General features: G+C 39.5%; 1 long non-coding RNA gene across 1 annotated transcript in view; it reads right to left on the bottom strand.

Moving 5' to 3' along the window:
* LOC132214931 (uncharacterized) overlaps positions 1-23,724 on the bottom strand; it is a 244,114-nt gene that overhangs the window by 38,578 nt on the left and 181,812 nt on the right. The window contains exon 5 of the long non-coding RNA XR_009448372.1: positions 23,421-23,624. This is a non-coding gene — a long non-coding RNA (uncharacterized LOC132214931). The remainder of the gene's footprint in view (positions 1-23,420; positions 23,625-23,724) is intronic.

The following is a 23,724-nucleotide window of genomic DNA, read 5'->3' as shown; positions in this document are numbered from 1 at the left end:
AACCACTTTTTCTGCTAGAATCACCCTCTGTGGGAGCCACCTCCCTTTACTCTTGCACAGTCTAAGGCAATATGTATTTTTTTTTCCCCAGAGAGCACCCTCACCTTTAGTGGTACCGTCGTATGCTACCTAACCTATTTAAGCAGTTGTCTATAGCGTGCAAAAAACTTTCACAGACAGATATCATTAACAAAGCACTCTGCAATATAGATAATTCTTTTTCCCAGATGAAGAAACGGGTTCACGGTGGTTTGCTGATTTGTCCAAAGTTGTAGTTTGTAAATTCAAAGCCAAAATTAGGACTTAGTCCCATCCCTCCTTTAGCAACACCACCTAAGAAATCCCAGCAGTCCGAAAAACATAGGCCTTCATCATGCTGAATGGAGAGACGACGCATGGCATCTGTCATGCAGCATTTGTCATTCATTTGCTGCTCTACACTAGTGCTTCCAAAATGTGTTGGAATGTGTAGCCCCTAAAACTCTGAAGAAAAAGCCTTCTGTGTCCAAAGGTATTTGGGAAATGCTGTATGTTATACACACTGCTATCCCACGATGGACACAATCTTCTAAAGGCCTTGAGAAGCCTGTTTTACCTTGTTTGACCTCAAATTTCCCAAGCTCATTTAGGCACAGACTTTTTTATACAACATTTATTAAAATCCTGCAGAATTAGGGTGCTAGGCATGGAATACACTTTTGGAAAAATGTATAAAAAATGCTTCGAGGGAAGTCAAAGTATGGTGAGAGACCTGGTTGGCTAGAGAAAGTTTATGCAAGAAAAGAGTGGGAGGTGTGCTTGAAAAGGTGAGTTTGGTACAATTCTGGAATATTACATACTTCACTTAGGATTTTGTTTTGTTTTTTCCCTAGAGAGAAAGATTACATCATAATCTTCCAGCGCTGCAGGACAGTTGAAAGAGCATAGACTTTGAAGTCTTAGGGGTCAAATCTCAGTTCAGCCACTTATTAGCTACGTGCATCCTTTAGCCTCTCTGGACCTCACTTATAAAATACAGATGTTAATACTGCCGACTCAGAGCTGGGATACGATGAGACAACAGTGTCAGTCCTCCTCTCCCCATCTCTGCATTTGCCATATGCTCAAAGACTCTTCTATATTAAGAGCTAAAGGTCCAATGCCAACTCATAGGGTTTACTGTTTACCTGAGATTTACAATTTGGAAGGAGTTATGGAAATAGGAATAGCATGATGCTATAAAACAACTCAGTAATGGCAGTTTCAACATTTCAGCCTGAAGTTTTGATTACTTCCCTCTTAGATGTATTTGGTGACCACTCTCTTTACTCTTTTGCCAAGATTCCTTCCGTCTAATTGTAAACTTTAAACACAACAATCTGGGTTTCACAATAAAGGGTCCAACTGCAGGTGCTGAGAAATGGAGCCAAGGGTCTCTCTTCCCCCTTGAGAAAGACTGGGTCAGCTGCTAGGAGGAAGCTGGGTGGGAGTAAGCATGCGCGCGATTTGGGAGTCTCCCTTTTCTTGCTCCGTCTTTTGCAAAGCCTTTACTCTCCTCCGAGATCTATTTGGGAGAAAGATTTGGCCAAGTCAGGTGGGAGATCATTCTTATCTGGAGCCAGAGCTGAGCCTGGAGGCTGAAGGGAAGCACTATTTCAGGAGACATCAAACATACCGTCTTTGGCTCTGGAAAATTAATTCCAAAAGACATGAGTAGCCACCATTCTTGTCCTTCTTTTAAAAGGCAAACATTGGACATGTAGCCAGCAGTAGCCAATAAGTGCAAAATATATCTAAGTCCATCATCGCTAGCACAGGTTAGTTGCTGTAGAAAGAAGCCAACTGTCCTGGAGCCATTCTTTTGGCTATGGGTGGGTGGTAAACTAAGAAAGGGAAGGGAGTTAGGAACAAGATGAAACAAAAATGATGAATGGAAACCATTTTCTTTTAAGGGGCTCTCAAGGGAAGCATCTCCCTCCCCTAACCAGTTTAGACTTGTTTGACACAATGACTGGCATTTCCGTTCTCAGGTAGGAGTACTCCGAGTAAGAAAGTTGCTCGTGCATTTGTATTTTTATGGACTCGTGTGATATGTCCAATGAATTGAGTTAATTCATTCTTTAACTTAACTGGCAAGATTTAATGGTTCACATTGAAAGCATGAATAACCATTTTGTTTCTTGAATGACTCCAGTTTAGTGCCTCCTGATGTCAATGTATTTTGCCCAGGGTTAAACTTGCTATATGAATTATTCACTGCTTGATGGAATGAATGGGGCCATGTTTGCCCATAGAATGTTTGCTTTGGTTGTCGGATACGATGGGGCATACTGCATGCCTACAAAGGACAATGGGTAATTTAGAATGTGGTTCCAGGACTCAGCCAATGCAGTTAAGATCTTTATAGAAAGCATAGCACCTTTTTGTTTTGCTCCACACATCACGATGGCTTCTGTGAGCCAAGAAACTCTTTCTTGCCCTTTAAAAAAAGAAAAAGATCTAAATGTGGTTCTACAGTGGGCACTTTTGTCTTTGGTTAAATCTTGGTTAACACAGGGTAGAAGGTAGTGGGTGATGGAAATACATGTTAGAAGAATTTAAAATAAATAAGGAAATTACTAATTTCATTATGGTGCTTGCACCAATGTGAAATCAAATATTTTTGGTGAAAGAGAAATAATAGGTGTCTAATAATAAGGAATCTGAGCTTTGATTTTAGAGTAAAGGTGATTCAGACCCCTCTATCTTAAAAGCATTTGGGGTGCGTTATCTCCCTGGCTACAGTGCCCAACTTTGCCATTGAAATGGTTTAATAAGAACGATTTATAATCTGGAAAGACAGTTAATATAACTTAGTGGGAGCTGATAAATGAGCCACTGAGCTTACTGATACAAATAAGTGGGGCATTAATCTTAACTTTGAATTTCCCCATTGGGTTCTCTTTATAACCATTTGTGATACTGTGAGTGACAGGAAGAAATGATTGGCATGTTTTAATGGCTGGAAAAAGTTTTCTAATTGTCATTAAACTTTGCAAACAAGACAAATAAGCCTTGAGTGTGAAATACAGATTAAACTAGCTTCCATCCTTTCAATGTTTACAATTTAATATGGGCAACTTAGTACATGCATTCAAAAGCCACCCGGAGACAAGGCTGAAAACCCAGCCGGGCTCTCTCTGCAGCTGAGCTGGGTAACTCCAGCAGGGTCTTCGTGGCATCTGTTTCCTAATTATAATTCCACTGGAGTGAGTGTCCACCCCCAGTTCAAACAACTCTGGCCAAGAGAGATACTACATGGCTGCAGGGTCCTATCTCTGTTGTGGATGAAGAGTTAATTCTCAAAGAAGAGAAACTAAGGAAGGCCAGGGAAAACACTATGATAGGCTGGATACCACCCCCTCTGCCCCCCAAGGATATCCACATCCTAATTCCTGGAACCTGGAATATTATCTTGTATGAGGACTTGCAGATGTGATTGAGTTAAGAATCTTGAGATGGGGAAGTTATCTTGCATTATCTCGATGGGCCCTAACTGTAATCACAAGGGCTCTTATACAAGGGAGCCAAGAAGGTCAAAGGAATAAGTAGGAGAAGTGATAACAGAAGCCAAAGGTCAGAATGATTGAAAGGAGTCCTGAGCCAGGGCATGAAGGCATCCTCCAGAAGCTAGAAACGGCAAGGAAACAGGTTTTGCCCTAGAGCCTCCAGAAGGAACCATTTTGGCCCACACTCTGGCTTTAGCCCCGTGAACTGATGGACTTGTGGCCTCCATAGCTACAAGAGAATAAATCTGTGTTCTTCTAAACCACTAAATTTGTGGTAATTTGTAACAGCAGCCATAGGAAACGAATTCAACACCCACAGGTCCTGACTGCATCAGGCTCATTGTTATCTCGTTTTAAAGCCCAATGTCATCATGTTATTCTAGAAAATCTTAGTAGTTCACTGTCAAATAACTGATGAAATATAGACCATCACGTCACTTCCTCTGAATCCAAAGACTCACTGTGATTATGGAAATACTGGAGTCAATAGCAAGGTCTATGTTTCCAAAAGGAAGTGCAGCCTTCCACTTTACACGTGGTAAGGCTCTAGTAACTGTTGCTACCAGATACTAGTAAACACATGAATGAAGGGACACAGAAAAAAAGCCACTGAAAATTGAAAAGTAACTCAAGGGTTTATGTTTCAATGTTAAATGAGTCTCAGTGCTAAATTTATTGTAAGAAGACGTAAATGGTCAAATCAATCCCCAGATACTAACTTTGCTTTTGTTTTCATTTGAATTTAATAAAAATGCTCAAGGAAAACCTGATTTTGTCCTCCAAAATAACTCTTTGAACTCTTTTTGGATATGTTTGTAAAAGACATGTTTTCTTTTACTTATGTACCCATGCATTAGGATCAACTAGAGCAGTGGTTCTCAACCTTCTGGCCCTTTAAATACAGTTCCTCATGTTGTGACCCAACCATAAAATTATTTTCATTGCTACTTCATAACTGTAATGTTGCTACTGTTATGAATCGTAATGTAAATATCTGATATGCAGGATGGTCTTAGGCGACCCCTGTGAAAGGGTCATTCGACCACCAAAGGGGTCGCGACCCACAGGTTGAGAACCGCTGAACTAGAGTCCATGTCACTATAAAAACTCACTTCTTAGAGGGAAGCATGTTAGGTTCATTACGATTTGATCCTCGAGGTCTTATTAGGACAGCCTGAGACCCAGTGTTGGCTTTTTTATTCTCAGCTTTCCGCCCCCCGCCCCCCCCATTTCTTTATGTGGGAAAGGGGAATTAGCCACTTATTAAAAGGAAGTAAGAATTAGATGATCACTAAACAGTAAGACTCCTGACAAATTGCAGGCCTTTTCTGATCATTCACCTTTGATAATATCTCTAGCATTTGACACAATTGATCCCTCTATCTGTCTTGAAACCCTCTCTTCTTTTATTTCTGTGACTTTGCTCTTTCCTGAATTCCCTCTTACCTGTCCAGTGGTCCATGCATTATCTCCTTTTCCACAGCTTTCTTTTTAAATGCAGGCATCTCCCTAGTTCAACTCTTACTTCCTGCTCTCTTTCTTTTCAAGGGTCACTTCTATTTTGATGACAACTCAAGATCCTCCTTTCATCCTGATCTCCAGATATTCCACTGTATGGATATACCACTTTTTATTTCCCATTTATCAATTAATGGACTTCTGTGTTGGTTCCATTTTTTGGCTCTCATAATAATGCTGCTATGACGATAGGATGATCTCTGAGCTCTGAGAACTACTTCCTCCTATTTCTCCTCTCTGTAATCATTTAAAAATAAAAGGTGACTTGATCATTTCTAAATCTGAAATGGCAACACAAACATTATTCTCTGAGGACCCTGCAGAATTTATTATACCTATTCTTATCTAGTAAACTATATGTAATTATTTATGTAATACCAGAGGCTCGATTCATGAAATTCGTGCAAGGGGCTCGGCCCTCGCAGCCATGATGGCTGCCCTCAGCCCTCGCAGCCTTGGTTTTGCGGAAGGTTGTCCAGAAGGACGTCCGGAAGGTTGTTCAGCTGTCCGGTCTGAACATATTATGCTTTTATTATTATAGATTGGCCTTCCCCTCCACCTGTGAGCTCCATGAGGACAAGCATTAGGTCAAGTTTGCTAGTCCAGGTCTCCCTGGAAACTTTCTAAGTGATTGCCATGTATTGAATGTTTCTCGACTGACTTTTTGGCATTACTGTTGTCTCAGTAACTTGAAATCAGAGTTGTCTTTGACTCTTCCCTTTTTTACTTCTTCTTCTGCACCTGATTAGTCAGCAGTTCTTTGGAAACCTTTTTCAAAATCATTCTCAAGATTTATGAGTTCATTTCTTTCTCCCTATCCATTCTAGACATTTGGATTTCCTGCCTTCCTTCTCTCCTAGTTCTAAGATACTGTGCAGAGAGTTTTCAAAGCAACTTCACACAAACCAATTGCATCATTTCACTTTCCTCTTTATGAACTCACATTGACCACAGACTAGAAGCCCTCAAACCAGAGCCGAAAGATTTCTATAACACGATTCCTTATATGATGAGGTAAGTAGTTGCTTCAGTTATTTTCTAGCATTCCCCACTCTTATTTATGAGGAGACAGACTCTGCCTACCCAGCCTGTTGGTTTACTGGACCCGGATCAACTGCTTAACAGTGTCTAGAAAGACAAATACTAGTAATTTGAAGCATTTTTATGGCCAGGTCTCACTGACCAATACAAATATATCTCACTGATATATTTGATTCACTAAAGTCAAATCAGTATTTTCCAAACCAAAACGTATTTTCCTTAATTTTTCTGTCTTCTTTCCAAAGGTGAGTTGCTCATCACAACCTTCTAGAGGAAATTCCCTGTATACAGAAACTCCCTGCTTTCTTGTCACAGAGAAGATCATACATATATCATTACGGAATCTTCCACATACTGTATCTTATACAAACTCACACCTTCCTTGGCACTTGCTATGGCAAAAACATGGAGAAAAGCTTGATTATTTTTTTCTTAAAGAATTTCTCTCCCAGGAGCTCCAGTAGCGCAATCGGTTAGCGCGCGGTACTTATAAGAATTTCTCTCCCAGTCCCTTAAGCCAGAAATGTTTGTTTTTGTTAGGTGAATAATTAAATAAGCCATTTGGGTTGGAGATGACATCCTCATCCCAAGAGGAATGTTGCGATAGCCACGGATAATTATTTAATTGACTTCCAGAGGGCTTTGGCTTTGTTAATTATACCAGTTTTTGCTTTGTTTTGTAGTGCATACTACTTTGGGTTCTGAGCTGAAATGTTTGGGACAATAGCAGAGAATTGGAGAATGGGTACTGATGGGAAAGGGAGACCCAGTAACTGTTACCCAAAAGAGGCTATGGCCTGGACGGCATGGTTCAGTGGTTGAGTGTCGACCCATGAACCAGGAGGTCATGGTTCGATTCCCTGTTCTCATAAGTCTACGCTGCCATTAATTTTCCTTAGTGATATCTAGTCCAGTAAAAATGCCATTTTCAGAAGCCAGTTACCACCAAAGCAGTGGTGGATGTCGTGGTTGGCTTATATTTGCAAATTGGTGTAGGGAGGGCCTTGAGAAAAGAATCTAACTTCTTCTTTAGTAGTTAGTGTGTAACTACTGATTCAAGCCAGATTTAGTTTCCTTTTGAATGTACATTGTGTTGGAATAGGCATGAATTCCTCTGTTGGCTGAAAAGAAAAGGTACCTCTCAAAATAAAATGATTATAAAAAGCAAGTCAAATCCCTTTGTGCAAATCTGATTTGTCTAAATGGAGATCTTTGTTTTACTGCTTTTGACCAGCCCATTCTTGCTTGCTTACTGTTTAACAGCTCTTATTTGGGCTTACACATGAGCACAGACTCATCTCTAGAATTGCACCAATCTCAGTTGGTTTTTCCATTTCATTTAACTATTATATAGTTAATATATTCTATTATACAGATATTAATATATAACTTATATATTATTTGTTCAAAAAACTATTATATAACAGGCACCTGTTATGTGTTGAGCACTGCTTGGGTGAAATCTGAATGCAGTATTGTTTTAGGAATATAAGGTTCAGAGAGACGTTTCTTGCAGCTAAAAATGAAAGGCCTTCTCTTTTTAGTCATATTCACGTGCAGACTTGGGAATCAGTCACCTTCAAGTGGGCAGGGATTCTCATCAGAGCTCTGCATTCCAGAAATCAGCTGCAGCCTCTCCAACCACGGGCCTCTCAAGATTTATGCATATTCCTCAGGGCTTCAGTTCCATCCTCATTTCTGGCTCCATGTTCCTCTTCGATGGGTTTCTGAATCCCACTCTCTTCCATATTTCTCTTCTCTCACCTAAGCCAGCTCTCCAGGGGTAGGGAACGTCTGGCCCGTGCGCCATATAAGGCCCTTGAAGTCATTTGGTCTGGCCCTGCCAAGTGAGTTAGTTAAATGTTTGACCAAATACAGCAGGCTAATTTTTAAGCTGATAATTTTGTATGGCCTGAGAATGATGTTATAAATATCCAAATGGCCCTTGGCAGAAAAAAGGTTCCCCACCCCTAAATTATCAAGACCTAAAATGTGACTCCCTTTCCTTAATTTCCTCAAAATCCCCACTCACTCAAGGAATATGTGGATTAACTGTTAACTGTAGGTAGCAGATAAGCAGTCACTGACCCTCAGATATTAAGCATAAGAGTAGTGCACCCTAACAACTAATTCCAAGCCATGTAAAGACATTTGAATATTTTACTTCCTTTGTCCTCAGGTACATTTCGTCTTCCCTCCTATATTTTAAGAAGCAGCTTATGGCAAAGAGCTTCAATAATTCTGTATTGACTTCGTTAGCCAGACTACAAGTTTCACAGAGAGGTTAACTACAGGGTATCTATGTAGGAACTCACATTTTTCTCAAATGACAAATGAACTTCTAATGGAATAACTGCATGGCAAATGAAAAAAATTTCTCAGAATGTTTGACTTCTAGACCATGTATGATCAAGGTTAATGAAACACCAGCCTAATAAACAGTATGCAGTGAAAAATTACAAATAAGCCCTGGCCGGTGTGGCTCCATTATTTGGAGCATCAGCCTGTGCATGGAATGGTTGCTGTTTGGATGCCCAGTTGGGGCACATACCTAGGTTATGGGTTCAATCCCCCGTGGAGGTGTGTACTAGAGGCACCCATCCATGCTTCTCTTACACATGGATGTTTGTCTCTTTCTCTCCCCCTTCCTAACTCTCTAAAATCAGTAAAACATATCCTGAGGTGAGGATTTTAAAAAATATATCTAATAAAGTTGTGGGTAGCACTTTATCCACTAACAAAGAGTTTGCTTTTAAACCTTTTTTTTTTTTTTGTATAATCCACAAAGAACCATTTTGATCTAATTAAAAATCAGTTGTGAAAATCAAGTCAACCTAACATCTGTTATAAAAATAATTTTTAGAGTGGACTGAGTATTTAAGGAATATGCCATTTATTTCCTTTTTTGGTCACAAAAATAAATTAATTGTAATTTATAGATATTAAATTATAACTGAAGATTTAGTGGGGAATTGAGGCTAGTAGGAAGTGAAAAGAAAAGTCTTGTGTGGCCAAAGGACTGTTTTCCAGAGCTGTTTAGCTGAAATGTTGTATACATAAAGGCCTAATGTATTTTGGCAACTCTAACCCTGAGATTTACATCTTTTCCTATTTTACTTTAAAATTAAAATATTCAAAAATGACTTTTATCTGCCTTTTCAGTTATTTAGCTTCATTCTCTAAAATATGCCCTAGACATGGGGAACTTGATTGCCTGCAGAATGAATTAATGAATCTTTTATGTCAATGGGAGTTTATTAACAACATTCATGACATTTTCAAATCAATCCTTCTATGTTCTCCAATTATGACCTTATTGTGGTTAGGCACCATCCCAGGGGAAAAACAAAGGGAGACGGGGGGGGGGGGGGGCGCCGGGGGGGGGGATCGGCATATAACTGACTTCAGAAAAGCAAATTAATAAGGGGAAGTGTATCTAAATTATGTTTTCTGTTGTTTGTTGTACTAAATGCAGAATGCAAATGCATGTTCTTTAAGTGTTTTGGCTGCTGTTCAAAAATGTGAATTATTCTACCAGAAGGCAAAAGCACTTTTCTTCAATCTCTATGCCCATCGTTAATTTAGTTTTTTGGGTTGGTTTTATTTATTTTTTTTTTTGCAACATGGGAGGCATTTCTAAACCTTAAAGTAGATATTATTTATACAGCAAACATACTAACAATGAACATTATTAAAGCATCTCAGTGATGAAAATATAAAATTATTTTGGATGAAGGTTATTTAATGCTATAGGCAGATTTCAAACTATGTGATTATGTCTAGAATGTGTATAATCATATAGTACATCATTTATATATTATACTAGTGAATACATAGACATAATTTGCTTTTTCTTTACCTCTCCTGTTCTAAACCTTCAATGTTCTATTAAATTCTAAGCCCTGGCTTAGTTTCTGGGTTACCTTGAAACAAACACTGATTTTTCTGGGTCTCTATTTCTATTAAGTGAGGGATGTTGAACTAGATGCTCCCAGGTGCTTAGAGTAGACAATTTATTACTGAACCCATCAAAGAGACCTGATCATTTTTGGTCAAAACTTTTAGAAACATTTTGTTCCCCCTCAACTCCTCCTTGCCTACATATATCAGTGGTTCCTAACAAGTAAGTCAGGACACACAGATATAGTGTGGCTTTTTTGCAGGAGTGCCACCAAATTTTCATTGTTGGGTAAAATTTGTTTTTGCTTTAACTGAGGATACATATTGGGCTGTAATAGGTTAGATGAAACACTGCCAGCAGATCTTGCATTAAGGTTAAGGTATAGCTTTCCAAAAATAAGAAAAATATTATGTCAAATCTGTGGCAGTTTAGACCTGTGCTGTCCTATATGGTAGCCATGACTCACATGTGGCTATGGGTTCTCGAAATGCTGCCAGCCCAAATTGAGATGTGCTGTAAAGGAACATTACACACCAAATTTTGAAGGCTCAGTGAAGAAAAAAATTGTTAAAATATCTCATTAATAATTTTTTAGTTGATTCATGTTGAAATGTTAATATTTTGGACATATCACATTAGATGCAACACATTGTTAAAATTAATTTCATCTGTTTCTTTTTGCCTTTTAAAAATGTGGCTTCTAGAAAACTTTAAATTCCATGTGTGGCTCTCATTATATCTTTTTTTTGGGGGGGACAACACTGGTATGGAGTCAGATGTTTATTAGAACATGAAAGAACTGCCTTATTAATATATAGAAAACATGGTCAGGTCAACAAAGTTTTCCAACAGCTGCATAGTGCTAATGGATGCTTGAAGAGAAATACTATTATACTGTAGCCATGTTTGTCTTAAAATCATGACTTGTTTAGTCCTGCTCTGAGCTTTTAAAATCCTTCAATGTATACCCCCCTACACACATACACAGGACGCCGACTGTAGGTTGATGTGGAGGCTCTGCATGATCCTTATCTTCAGTGAAACTTTGGTCTGTGATTTTCTCAAAGTTTACTCCAATGCACACACGTGACTCCCAGTTTAGATAATGGAAAGGAGCAGGAAAGAAGCAACCACTTTTCCGACTGATGGCTCTCCCACTTGGACCATCAGTTGTGTTTGTAACTTAGCCATTCCTCTGGGCACCGATGGTTCCATCAGCTCTTCCCTTTTCCTCCCCACCCAGAATCATTTTTCTGTCAAAGGATATTTGCCTTTGTCTTGATGTTTTCTATAGGTATGCCTTTTATTTTTATTTTTTCAGGAATTGGCCATTGAGCACACCTCTCCTTGCACTTGGGGACGTGATATGGACAAATAAGTGTGTTTTGAAGGAATTGAATTTGTAAATAAAGAAAGAGCATGTTGAAATGCACATTAACTCTTTGGGGGCCAGAGTTTCTCACTGTGCTCTGAGTCTGCCTTGCTTTTTCCCTCTCATTGTTCCATTCTGGAAAATTTCAAGCCAAAACATCTGTTTTGAAGTGCTGTGCTCCTTTCTGGACAACAGTATTTTTTTTTAAATTCCCAACTTTGCTTATTTCCTCCTTATCATCCCCAGATGTTCTGCCCCCCCCCACCACCCCCATTTTCTTTTTCATTTTAATAATTGTGCAAGCCCCAGAATAACTGCTGGCAGATCTTTTTCATTTTGGACCATTCTTCACAGTTCCCACTAAGAATTCTACCTTTCCTCTTTGCCCATTTTTTCAATGGACTCAGGCCAAAGTCCATGAAGAGAGAAGATAGGCAGAAAATTTCTATTTTTAAATAGTTATGAATCTCCTGGAAACCATAGTATCTATACACAGGTGGAGCTACGGAGGGAGGAGTCATGCTTCACAATCTGAGAGTGTTGCAGTAGACTGGAGAAAAACCAAGCAACACTTAGAGAAATGGAGCTACACTTTATTATTATTACTAGAGGCCCAATGCATGAAATTCATGCATGGGTGGGGTCCTTAGGCCTAGCTGGTGATCAGGGCCGATCTGTGGGGTGACTGGTGGGGCGATCGGTGGAGGGGGGCCACTGTCACCCGCCTTGGCTGGCTTGGGGCCTGAGGGTTGGGAGCAGCTCCTGCATTGAACATCTGCCGCCTGGTGGTCAGTGTGCGTCATAGCAACCAGTCATTCTGCCTTTCAGTTGATTTGCATATTAGGCTTTTATTATATAGGATTATTACTACATGTGGGCCCAGAGAAAACTGTCTTTCAAATTCTGAGCAGCCAACATGAGGAAGCTTTCCCTATTTATACTTTTTCCAGTTCTGTGTCTCCCAAATAAGGGTTTTTCCGGTCCCCTTTGCAAGTTCTTAAAGAGCCCCATGTGCTGTGGCCTTGAGACCACAACTAAAGGCCTGGCCTGGCACCAGCACTGATAACTCCATCTGGGGGTAGTTTATGGCCTCTCTAAACTGGGAGTAACAGGTCTTGCAGGACCTGACAATTAAAGGGGCAGAGACATAGGCCAGTGATGGCGACCCTATGACACGCGTGTCAGAAGTGACACACGAACTCATTTTTTTGGTTGATTTTTCTTTGTTAAATGGCATTTAAATATATAAAATAAATATCAAAAATATAAATCTTTGTTTTACTATGGTTGCAAATATCAAAAAATTTCTATATGTGACACGGCACCAGAGTTATGTTAGGTTTTTAAAATGCTGACATGCCGAGCTCAAAAGGTTCGCCATCACTGCTATAGGCTAATAAGAATGTGTATTAGATTAATGGCACAGATTCGGATTGCTAGAATCTAAAAATGTCTCATTTTCCCCATTAAGAGGAAAGTTTTTTGTTGTTGTTTTATCTACTATTTAAAACAAAGCAGAAAGTGTAAAATTTGTTTTTTAATAATAAATTTTGTCATCTCTATTTTTAAAGAAATAAGGTAATATGCAGCCATAATACTATAGGAAAAGAACTCACAACAACCTTTACATGCATGATAGTAATAATATATCAAACCCATTATCATTTCCCCAGTAGTTTCACCTACAGTTTGGAGCAATGGAAGCAGGTAGGAGTCTGGGGCAACCCAGGTAGAACAGTTGAGAACTACAGTTTTGGGCAAATCATCTTTCTTCTCTAGACCTCTGTCACTTCATATATTCAGCTCTGATTTTTTGTGTCATTTTGGTTTTCACAGAAATCCTATATCTCAGTGGGAAAATTACATTTATGCCCATTGCATACAAGAAGAAACAGACCCAGAGAGGTTAAGTTCTTTATCCAAAGTCACACTGATGGTTGTTGATAGATGGGGAGCTGAGAGTTCAGATCCTCTGCTGAGGTCTAGTGGGAGCTATGCCTGGTGGTCAGACATAGGGGCTGCTGATCCCTAAGGATGACCCACAGGCATCATCCATTGTTTGCCCTTCAACTTCATGCTGGTAGGTCGTGGGAATCACCACCTGGAATTGTTAGATATTTTGCTTGCCTATTTCTTGTACCCTCCCCCATGCTCTGGGCTGTGAATTGCTAAGGAAGACAGGATAGGTATCTGGAATGAGAAGGTAAATCTAGGCCCCTGGAGGGTGAGAGCCAGGAACCACAAACTGACTTGGTCTCCTCTTGGAGGGAAAGACATTCTGGCCATCTGGAGGCTGGGTGTGGCTCTGCTCCCTGAAAGTGATCCTGGTAAGAAAGAGTCTAGGAAAGGGCCTGTCATCTTCTAGTGTGAGTTTTCTGAATGTTGAATTAGAGGAGGAAAGAAAGAAAAGAAATAAGAAAATCTCTGTGATCTCTACAGAGATCTGGGACCCATGCCCTCTCTGGGAAAGCTGGCCAAAGATGAGGGATTGAGGAAGTCGATGGGGTGTTGACATAACTGATGATATGATTAGGGTATTCATTCATTCTTTCTTTCATTCAAGAAATGTTTGTTGAATGCCCACTGTGGGCATGGCACTTGCATTGTGGGCAATCTTGTTCAGAGAGGGATCTATAGGAAGTGGGAAGATGTTACCTTAGCTAGGAGAAAAACAGAGAGTTAAATCCATATAAAGAAGAGGGAGAGCAAGCTAACAGGTAAACCTGTAGAGTTATGCACACTTTTAACCACAAAAGTGAGGGTAGTCAAGAACTTAGTCGGACACTGACCAAATGAGGTCATGATTTCTATCAAGGTGCTGTGGGAACTCCATTACTGGTTTCCCTGGAGAAGGCTCTTATGGCAAGAGCAGTATGAACAGGAAAAAAAAATACACATGCAAATAGGTAGGCAGTAATTATAGGCAGGGCTACACGTGGTCCTCTCCACTGTGGTGGAAGGCTTGGGGACACAAAGAATGACTTCCATGAGGGGAGATATTAAATTTATAGCCTGCCCACTTGAGAGAGTCTCCATTTACAGACCAAGGCGCCCCATCCAGTCACTTATAACCCCTTTTAGTATCCCTTTTGTCCCAAGGTCCTTCAGTATAGCAGTTAACAATGTGACTTATTCCTGAGTCCTTCCCGCCCTGCTCCTCTTGCACTGCGTACTTGCTCAATCACTCACTTATTTAATGAACTCACTAGGTGTCAGGACTCATGGGTCACTCTGCCCTCAGGATGGTTTCCTCCCTAGACTAGTTTGGGAGGTCAGAGCTTCCTTAGAACATGCCCACACGAACGCCATCATTTTTTGTTTAATCAGGGAGAGTCGGAGAAAGCCTGCTTGGCGTCATTGTTCTGAAACAGATCCTTTGGACATGAGACCATATCACATTTGAATATCTCTGTAGCCAATGTTATGCCTCTGAACTTTTAGTTCTGAGAGTCTGTAATTGTTGTTTAATTGCAGGAATGAGTTACCAAGTAAGGACATGGAATGCCCAGTCTGAGATCTTAGCAAAGAAATTAATCTACTATTTGTTTTGGATGAGTTTCTTTTGCCTAAAGATCTCTTTCTAATTGTATTCCATAGCTTTCTCTAAAAGAGGAGATTCCTAACATTTTCTCCTTTTGTGTGTGTTTGTGTGTGTGTGTTTCTGGTTTGCTGCTAAAGTCTCGTTTTATTGCCAGAGTAAAGATTCTGACCCATTGTACATGATCTCAATCAAAAAAGAGGGAAAAAAATGTCTCAAACGTGATGTTTGAAAGGGAGGAGCCCTTAAATTTTTGTCTTCAGAGATCCCAGGGGGCCCTGAAGGGACAATCTAAGAGAATTGTGGAATTTGCAGAAGAGGGTAAAATATGGTGGTTCTTTTGAAACCATCGACAGGGAAAGGAATGAATACATCAGCAATACATGAAAGTATGTCCTGGTTAGTCATTATGCAGCCGGCATAAAATATGAAGTGTTCTTTGTTTCTCCATCTGATTCATGTTTACACTTCATATTGCCTGTTAATTTTTTTTTTACATCCACTGAGCTATGAGCAATTAGTCACTATTTTGACTGAGTTCTTGCAGGCAGAATTATAATTGCATTAATCCTACAGGTGTTCCTTCCAGATCCTCAATGGACAGTTAGTAATGCCCTGCCTGGTGAAATGAGAGTTCTAGAGGATGCCCCCGGGTTTGCAACATGCCAGGCCTCCAGACAGAGTTGGAAATGCAGACCTAGATGTCAGAGAGGGCTGGAACTAAAAATAGGGAGACAAAGGGAGGCGATATTTAAGTTGTGGGTGCGGGCGAGAACATTGAGGGAAGCAGGCACAGCAAACAGGAGGAGAGAGCCAAGGACTGGTTCTTGAACACCTGCTCATGGGCAAAAGGGCCAGGATTGCCAGGTTAGCACAGGAGGCGGGAGAGAAGTGGGTGGAGATGAATGAGCATGATCAAGAGGTCACTGTGTTGTAGCCCTCAAGGGAGCAAGGACTTTCAAGGAGACAGCATGGTCCACAGGGTCAGACACAGCAGAGAGGTTTAGCAAAACCTCTATGAAAAAGCCTCCAGATGGTGTGATCATGAAGCCTTAGATGGCTTCTAAGAAAGTGGTCATAGTAGAGCCTTGAAATAGAAACCTGACTACAAGGTACTCAGATGCCCATGAAGAATAACTCAGATGTCTATCCCAAGATGTTTGGTGGTGAAGGAAGGGAAGAGAGAGGAGGAGAGTTTTATTGCCCCTAAATGATTTTGCTTTTTAAGAATGGAGGTCATCTGAGTATACAAGCAAGGAAGGAGCCTCCAGAAAGCAAGCCTGAGGCAAGAGTTGAAGGGAGGAGCCAGAAAGAGCTGGAAAGAACTGGCTTAATAACAAATGAGCAGAATGTAGCCTAGGAAAAAAAAAGCTATGGATGAAAATAAAGGGAACCCCAAACAAGCACATTTCCATTGTATAAGATTCAAGCAGTAGCATAGTACAGTGGCTGAGGCCATGGACCTTGGAGTCAGGCTGCCAGGGTTTGAAAGATGCCTTTGACCGTAACTAGTCTTGGACATATTACATCACTCTCTGTACCTCAGTGCCCCTATTTTAAAAACATGGATAGTTTAGTGCCTGCCCTGTAAGATTATACAGATTATAGGACCATGTCTGGCCCATAATAAATACTATGTAAATTAATATAAAATGAAGAGAGAGAATGGGAAGGAGTCTGGAGTTGCAGAAATCCTGAAATTTAGGAAAGTATCAAACCCTTATTTGAGTCAGTTTTTAACAGAACATGTCTCACTTACATTTTCTTCTTGGAGCCAGTCCATGTTGTGTGTGTTTTATTTGTTTGTTTCCCTAGTAACCCTTTATCCAATCTAGGAAACCAAACCACATTTATACTTCCTACAGGTGACACAACTCCAACATGCTTCTTCTTCCTGCCCTTGGCCATGATCTTCATTGTCTATAGCTCATTTTGATGACTGGCATCCTTCAAGCTCGACAGATTAGAAACCAGGAAGTCATCCTAAACACCATATGCCCATATCCTCCTTTCAGGCCGTCAAGTAACTCTATGGATTCAGCCTCCCAAAAAGCTCTTGAATCTCTTCTCTCTATAGTGCCATTGCCATACCTTTAGCTCACGGGACTTCGTTCTTGTGGGGACAATATATGTCATTAGCTTTCTAATTGGTCTTTTTGCCTCAGGGGTGATGGATGCACAAATCTACTTAAAAGCTTTCAAAGGAACCCCAGTTCTCAGAGGACAAAGAACAAAGCCCTTGTAGATATGATTCCGGATGCTTTTCTGATCTTTCTCTTTGCCATGCCTCTAAGTGCTCAAGCTAAAAACAAATAACCATATTTCACCAAATCTAATGCACCATTGGTTGTAAGACACACCATCATTTTATGTTCCACTAAAAATGCGGGGGGGTGGGGGGGGAGACACTCTAAACTAAACTATAACGTGTCATAAATTGTAAGATATATCCTAATTGCTGAGATGATAAAATATGAAAAAATATGATAAAATACTGTGTGACCTTGAACTAATGAAATATGGTGCTTGACATTTTCCTCCTGCCCAAGGCACAAGTAGCTCCCTTTTTCCAGAATGCTCTCCCTTCACTCAAATCCCTTGAGCCCCAGACAAACTCCTGCTCATCCTGCTACTTAATGTCTCCTTTTTCAAGAAGACTTCCTTGGCCTATCTTGATAGTTAGGGACTCTCCTGAATTCCATGTTATGGTAGTTAGTACATGGCCATCATTATTGCTCCCAACCTCCCCAACTTTAGAGAACAGCGACTGTTCCACTCATCGTTGTTTCCTTGATGCTTAGTGCAGTGTTGGGAGGTGGTATGTACTAAATTAGTGTCTTAGTCAGCATGGGCTGCTATAACGAAATGTCATAGACTGAGTGGCTTAAACAGCAGAAATTTATTTCTCACAGGTATGCAAGCTGAGAAGTCTAAGTTGAAGGTGCTGGCAAGGTAGGGTCCATTCTGAGGCCCCTTCTTTGGATTGTAGGTGGCTGCCAGCTCGCTGTACACTCACATGCCCTCTTTGGTGTGCATTCACCAAAAGAAAAAGCAAACTCTCTGATCTTTTGTCATATCCCATCCTGAGGGCACTATCCTCATGACTTCATTTACACCTAATTTCCTCCCAAAGGCCTCACCTCCAAATACCATCACATTAGGAGTTAGGGCTTCAATATATGAATGGGGGGAGGGCACAATTCAGTCCAGCAATTTGTGTTTGGTAAATAAAGTTATGATTGTTACTCTGACTCAACCCTCAATTTACCCTGACTTTGCTTCCTGGATGCACCCTGATTTAGATTGACCTATCTGCTGACCCGTGATCTACCCTTGGCCAGTGATTTTGTTTTGTCCCTGTACTCATCTAGCACAGATGATATGTTAAGGTTCATCATTGATCCAGACAACTAGATGCTCCTAACCTTGAATAATACATTTCTTGAATTTCCTATTGCATTAAGCCCAGAGCCCTGTACTTATCAGAGGCTCAATCACCCCCTTTTTTTTTAATTCCCTCCCAGCCCTTGACAGTTGGGGCAGAATGTGCAAGAAGCTGGGAAACCACCTCAGTTTTAGATTTTAGTTGCCAGGGAATCTATTAAGCACAGAATGCTTTGGTAACATTGGAACATTACTTGTTCAAATTACAGAACTGATTACAGGCATCCCCATTTCCTGAAAGTTCATATTACTTTGCTTTTAAGAAAGGCCTCCATTAGTACCTGTTTTCACTAACCAAAAGAAACCTGAAGAGGATTTTCACTCTTATGAAAAAAGGTGCAAGTAAAAATAGCATTCAACATTTGTTTTGCAGTGAACGTTATAGAGGCAGCTCGTACTCTGAGGAGCTAGAGTGGCCCCACCAAGCTCCTTCCTGGGGAACTACACTCAGCATCTTAGCATCTCAGCATTAGCCCGCCAGAGGTTTGAATTGCATCTCTGAGCATCTGTGCTTTATCTCGATTTATTTTATGCATTCCTACTTTTACCATACGTTGGTGTTATTTTAGGTTTTATGTGTTATTTGGTAGGCTATTTTGGGGGGAGGGTCTAGAATGCTTAAAATTTTTTTTCATGTAAGTTAATGGTAATTGCTTCTTTGTTTTATGCCATTTTGGTTTACGAAAGGTTTCATCGGAACACTTTCTTCTCAGGTAGTGAGGGAAACCTGTACTGTTAAATCTCTTTCTCTAGTGCTTAATTTGTACCCTATGTCCTGGTGAATATTTGGTGATTGGAATACCTGGTTTAGGTAGAGAGAGCATTGACTGTGGCAAAATGCCAGGCTCATTTTAATAATTACTACGTTTTTTAGCCAATGGCTTGAAAATGCTTTGCTCTCAGGCCTCAGGTGCTTTTTCCCAACCACAAGTAAATCCTATTCACCTCTCAGTCCGGTTTAGTATGTTCATTTCCTTTCATTGTGAATGTTCTTGCAGAGGCAATTTATGATATTTTAAGATGTGTGGGTTATTGTAAGAATAATGGGTATTTTTTATAATTTTCATCATAGCTGTTGATTTAGCTAATCACTAATTATTACTACTGTCTTTATAATGTGAGGAAACAAGTGGAACAAAAAGGTGGCTAGGTGTTTTGCTCATCACCTTATTCAAAGGAAGGGAAAGTCTGATTAATGATATTGAATCTAGTGGTGCAAGTCCACGTTATGACTATTAACTTCTTGACACAAGCTCATTAGTCAGAATTTGAGGTGCTTCCAATGAATCTGATGGCACTGTGTCCATAATCAAAAGTAAATCCAATTAGTGACTTTATCTAAAAGATTTTACTTACTGGACATTGTCAAGTAGTCAGACTAAATGTGGTAGAAGCCAGTATTTCGTGATTAATAAGGCCTAATAGGAAGATTTACTAAAGAATATCTGAGATGTTAGGTACTGTCTCAAGTATGATTGGAGTATAATTGGAGTCCATGATTGTGTTTAAGCGCACATTGAGTTCTAATGGGAAGTGGAGGAATTCTTGGTTATCAGAAGAAGGGGTGGCCAGATTAATCAGAACAGCATGTTACAAGTAGTTCAAGTTGTGAGCCACGTTCTTTTAAATTGGTTTAAACAAGTGAAAAAAATCTATGAAAACCGATGTTCCCATTGCAAGGTTTAACCTCTCTCCTCTTTATGCCAGTATATTTTACAACAGTTTTGTCAGTTTGATATCTCCAGTTGTAAGGTTCACATTGGCTGAAGTTGTAGGCCAAGGACAAAACTGTAAAGCAAGTGAAATTTGTCTCTGAATCCCAACAACTTATTCATTCTGTGCCTTTTTCACCATTTAGATCTTCTTATTTACTATCCCCTCTTGATTCAAATCACTACTGCCTTCCTCTTGCCTTAGATAGGCCCAACTCTACTAAACCCACTCTACTGCAGTCTGTGTAGCCCTGGTTTATTATTCAATATCCTCTAATCCACTCATTCCATTATAACTAGTCTTATCCTAACGAGGCATTAGGAAAGCAAACAAGAAAATCTTGGCTCTGTCATTCTTAGTTAGGTTAGTTTCATATTGCTGATGCAACAAATACCACAAACTTAGTATCCTAAAACAACACAAATTTAGTGTTCAGTTCTAGAGGTCAGAAGTCTAAAATGGGTTATTACAGAGCTGAAATTACGATGTTGACAGGAATGAATTCCTTCAGGACATTCTAAGGAAGTATTTGTTTTCTTGCCCATTCCAACTTCTAGAGACAGCCTGTATCATTTGGATCCTTGCTTCTTTCTCTGTCTCTACAGCCAGCAATGTAGGATCTTTAAATCTCTCTCTGACTCTTCTATAGTTACAGCTCCTCTGACTCTGACCTGTCTGTCTTCCTATATTATAAGGACCCTGTGATTACATTTGACCCATCTGGATAATCTAAGGTGATAGCCCCATTGAAAGATCTTTAAGTTAACTACATCTGCAAAGTCCCTTTGCCATGCAAGGCAACATATTCACAGCTTCCTGGGATTAGGACATGGACCTCTTTGGGGGACCATTTGTCTGCCTATCATACTTGTCATGTAAACTTGGGTAAATTATTACACTTCCTAACCTTGTTTATTCATCTGCAAGATGATGATGATGATAGATTTCTCAAAATATTGTTATGAAAATATGAGATAATGCACCTAGAGTACTTAGAACAGGACCTGGTACTTTAGTAAGCAATTAACAAATTATATCTTAAGAAACTTGAGGGTAGAAGGACAGAGTAGAATCAATTCTCGGGCAAAATGGCAGACATTGATCAGGCTGCTTCCACAACTTTGTTTGAACAAACAAAATGAAGAAGAAAAAGCTAGTATAAGGGAGAAAAATGCCAAAATTTATCTGTTGTCAAAAGCATCCTCATCTTTCACAGTTTCATGTTTTTATTACCCCTAGCCCTGAAACTTGAGCATAAGTACCCACTAAATGGAGAGCTGATGGTAATTCTTAAGCCTGGAAGGAACATGAAAAGTCATCAGATTGGACACCTCAGAGCAACCAGCACTCTCCCATGCCTGAAACTTCCCATTCCGTTTTTAGACAGTTTCAATAATTATAAAGTTCATCCTATTATTAAGCTAAACCGACTCTTTATAATGTCTTTCCTTATGTTCTATTTGCACCTGCTTGTTTATCATACATGCAGCATTTCATCTCTTTGACAGTGTTTCCTTAGCTGTTTGAAGACAGCTGTCCTGTATCTAGTCTCCTTCTGCCCCACCCTTAAGCTTTTTCTTTTTCAGAGTAAACAAACCTTGTTCCTCATACTAAAATTTAACATAGATCAAGGTAGGGGGGAAAAAAGAACTGAAACAGTGGTTCTTTTTTTTACTTTGTGACCACATCCTCTTGTTCATCTTTAACATCAGGATGGATAGACTATGGATATGGAATGGAGAAAAGCCAGACAGGCCCTCTAGATTGCCAGCACTACTAGCCTGGCCTGAGCCACCATTATTTTTTTTCTGAGACTACTGCAATAGCCTTCGAAATAATTACCTCTTGCTACCTCTGACCTGGATCCCTATGTTACAGATAAGAGCACAGATCAGAGAGTTTAAATAAATGACTTAGCCAAGGTCATGCCATAGTGGAAGAATTGCCACCAAGCCTATATTTATTCACACTCTATAAGAAAAGGAAGCACAGCCAATGAAATAAAAAATTGAGCCATGAAATCACTCCAGGTGGAATGAAAATAATAGCACATTTGAAAATTATTGTGAAAGAACTTAGGGTTCTGGTTCTAAGAAAGATGGGATAAGCACAATCAACCCCTTCTCTTCTACTGAATGCAACTATAAATCCTGGACTGATTACGTGGAACAATTCTAAAAAGTCTCTAAAAATAAATGACAGCATGCAGATTGGGGACTAAGACCTCAAGTTGAAGTTCAACCAAAACAGTGGTGAATTTACCAGTTTTTACTCCAGTATCACCCAGCCTGGACTCCAAGGCAGACCAACATCTGCAAGAAGGAAAGGTGAATGCTCTTGAAACTAATGGAAAAGTAGAATACCTCATTTAAAAAAATATATAAAGGAGAACCAAATGGATATTTTAAAACTGAAAAATAAAATGTCCAAATTAAAAACTTCACTGGATGGGTTCAACAGCATAATTCTTAAAAATGAACAGAGCCTCACAGAACTGTAGGAAATACCAAAAGCTCTAATGCTAATGGATCATCAGAGTCTCATGGAGAGAGAAGAAAGACCATGGAGCAAAAAAATTATTTGAGGTAATAATTGTTAAAAACATTCTAAATCTGGAAAAAGGCATAATTTTTATTTAAAATTCAAGAAGCTCAGTGAATCCCAAACAGAATAAACTCAAAGAAATAATCTTCAAACACAACATAATTAACATGCTGAAAACTAGAGACAAAGAATAATCCTGAAAACAGCCAGAGGAAAACAATGCATTTCATAAAGAGGAACAAAGATACAAAAGATTGCAGAATTTCCATAAAAAACCATGGAGGCCAGAAGTAATTCAACCGTTTAAAGGGATAAAAGAAAAAAAAAAGTCAAGTCAATATTATACCCAGTGAAAATACTCTATATCCAATGAATACTTTATTGTCAAGACTGAAAGTAAAATAACATTTTAAATGTAGAAAATTAAGATAATTTGTCACAAGGAGGCCTACTCTAAAAGAAATGTTAAAAGAAATTATTCAGTGCAGGGTAAATGATATCAGAGGGAAATGTGGAATATCAGGAATAAAAGAAGAACAACAGACATGGCAAAATTTATTAAGACTATTGTTTTCTTAAGTTCTAATATATATAACAACTACAACATTAAAAGGAGGAGTTGAAGGGGTCTATTTCATGGTAAGTTTTCTATATTCTTCTTGAAATGTTAAGATGCAAATTCTAATTAGACTGTGAAAAGTTAAGTATGTATATTTTATAACCCTCAAGTTTTTTTTTACAAGGAAATGTAGTCAAATGCTTAAGAGATAAATTAAAATTAAATTCAAAAAAAATCTATAAATAAAAACGGAATATGCTTACCAGTATTAGACTGGATATCCTTCTGGACGACCTTCCGGACAAAGCAGGGGCTGCGCGGGAAGCCCGGGTCTCGGGTGCCAGAGGGAAGCTGGTGCCGGCAACCAGGGGAAGGAAGGCCTACTCTTGCAAAAATTTCGTGCATCAGGCCTCTAGTATCCAAATAATCCCAAAGAGGCTGGGAGAAGAAAACAAGAGCAGAGAAACCTGACAGAACAAACCAAAAACAATAATGAACTGGTAGGCTTAATCCAAATATATTGATAATTACATTAGGAAAAAAATAGTTTAAGACACTAATAAAAAA

Source organism: Myotis daubentonii, chromosome 13 (genome assembly GCF_963259705.1).
Source record: "Myotis daubentonii chromosome 13, mMyoDau2.1, whole genome shotgun sequence".
Lineage (NCBI taxonomy): Eukaryota > Metazoa > Chordata > Mammalia > Chiroptera > Vespertilionidae > Myotis > Myotis daubentonii.
This window is presented reverse-complemented; position numbering and strand designations above follow the sequence as displayed.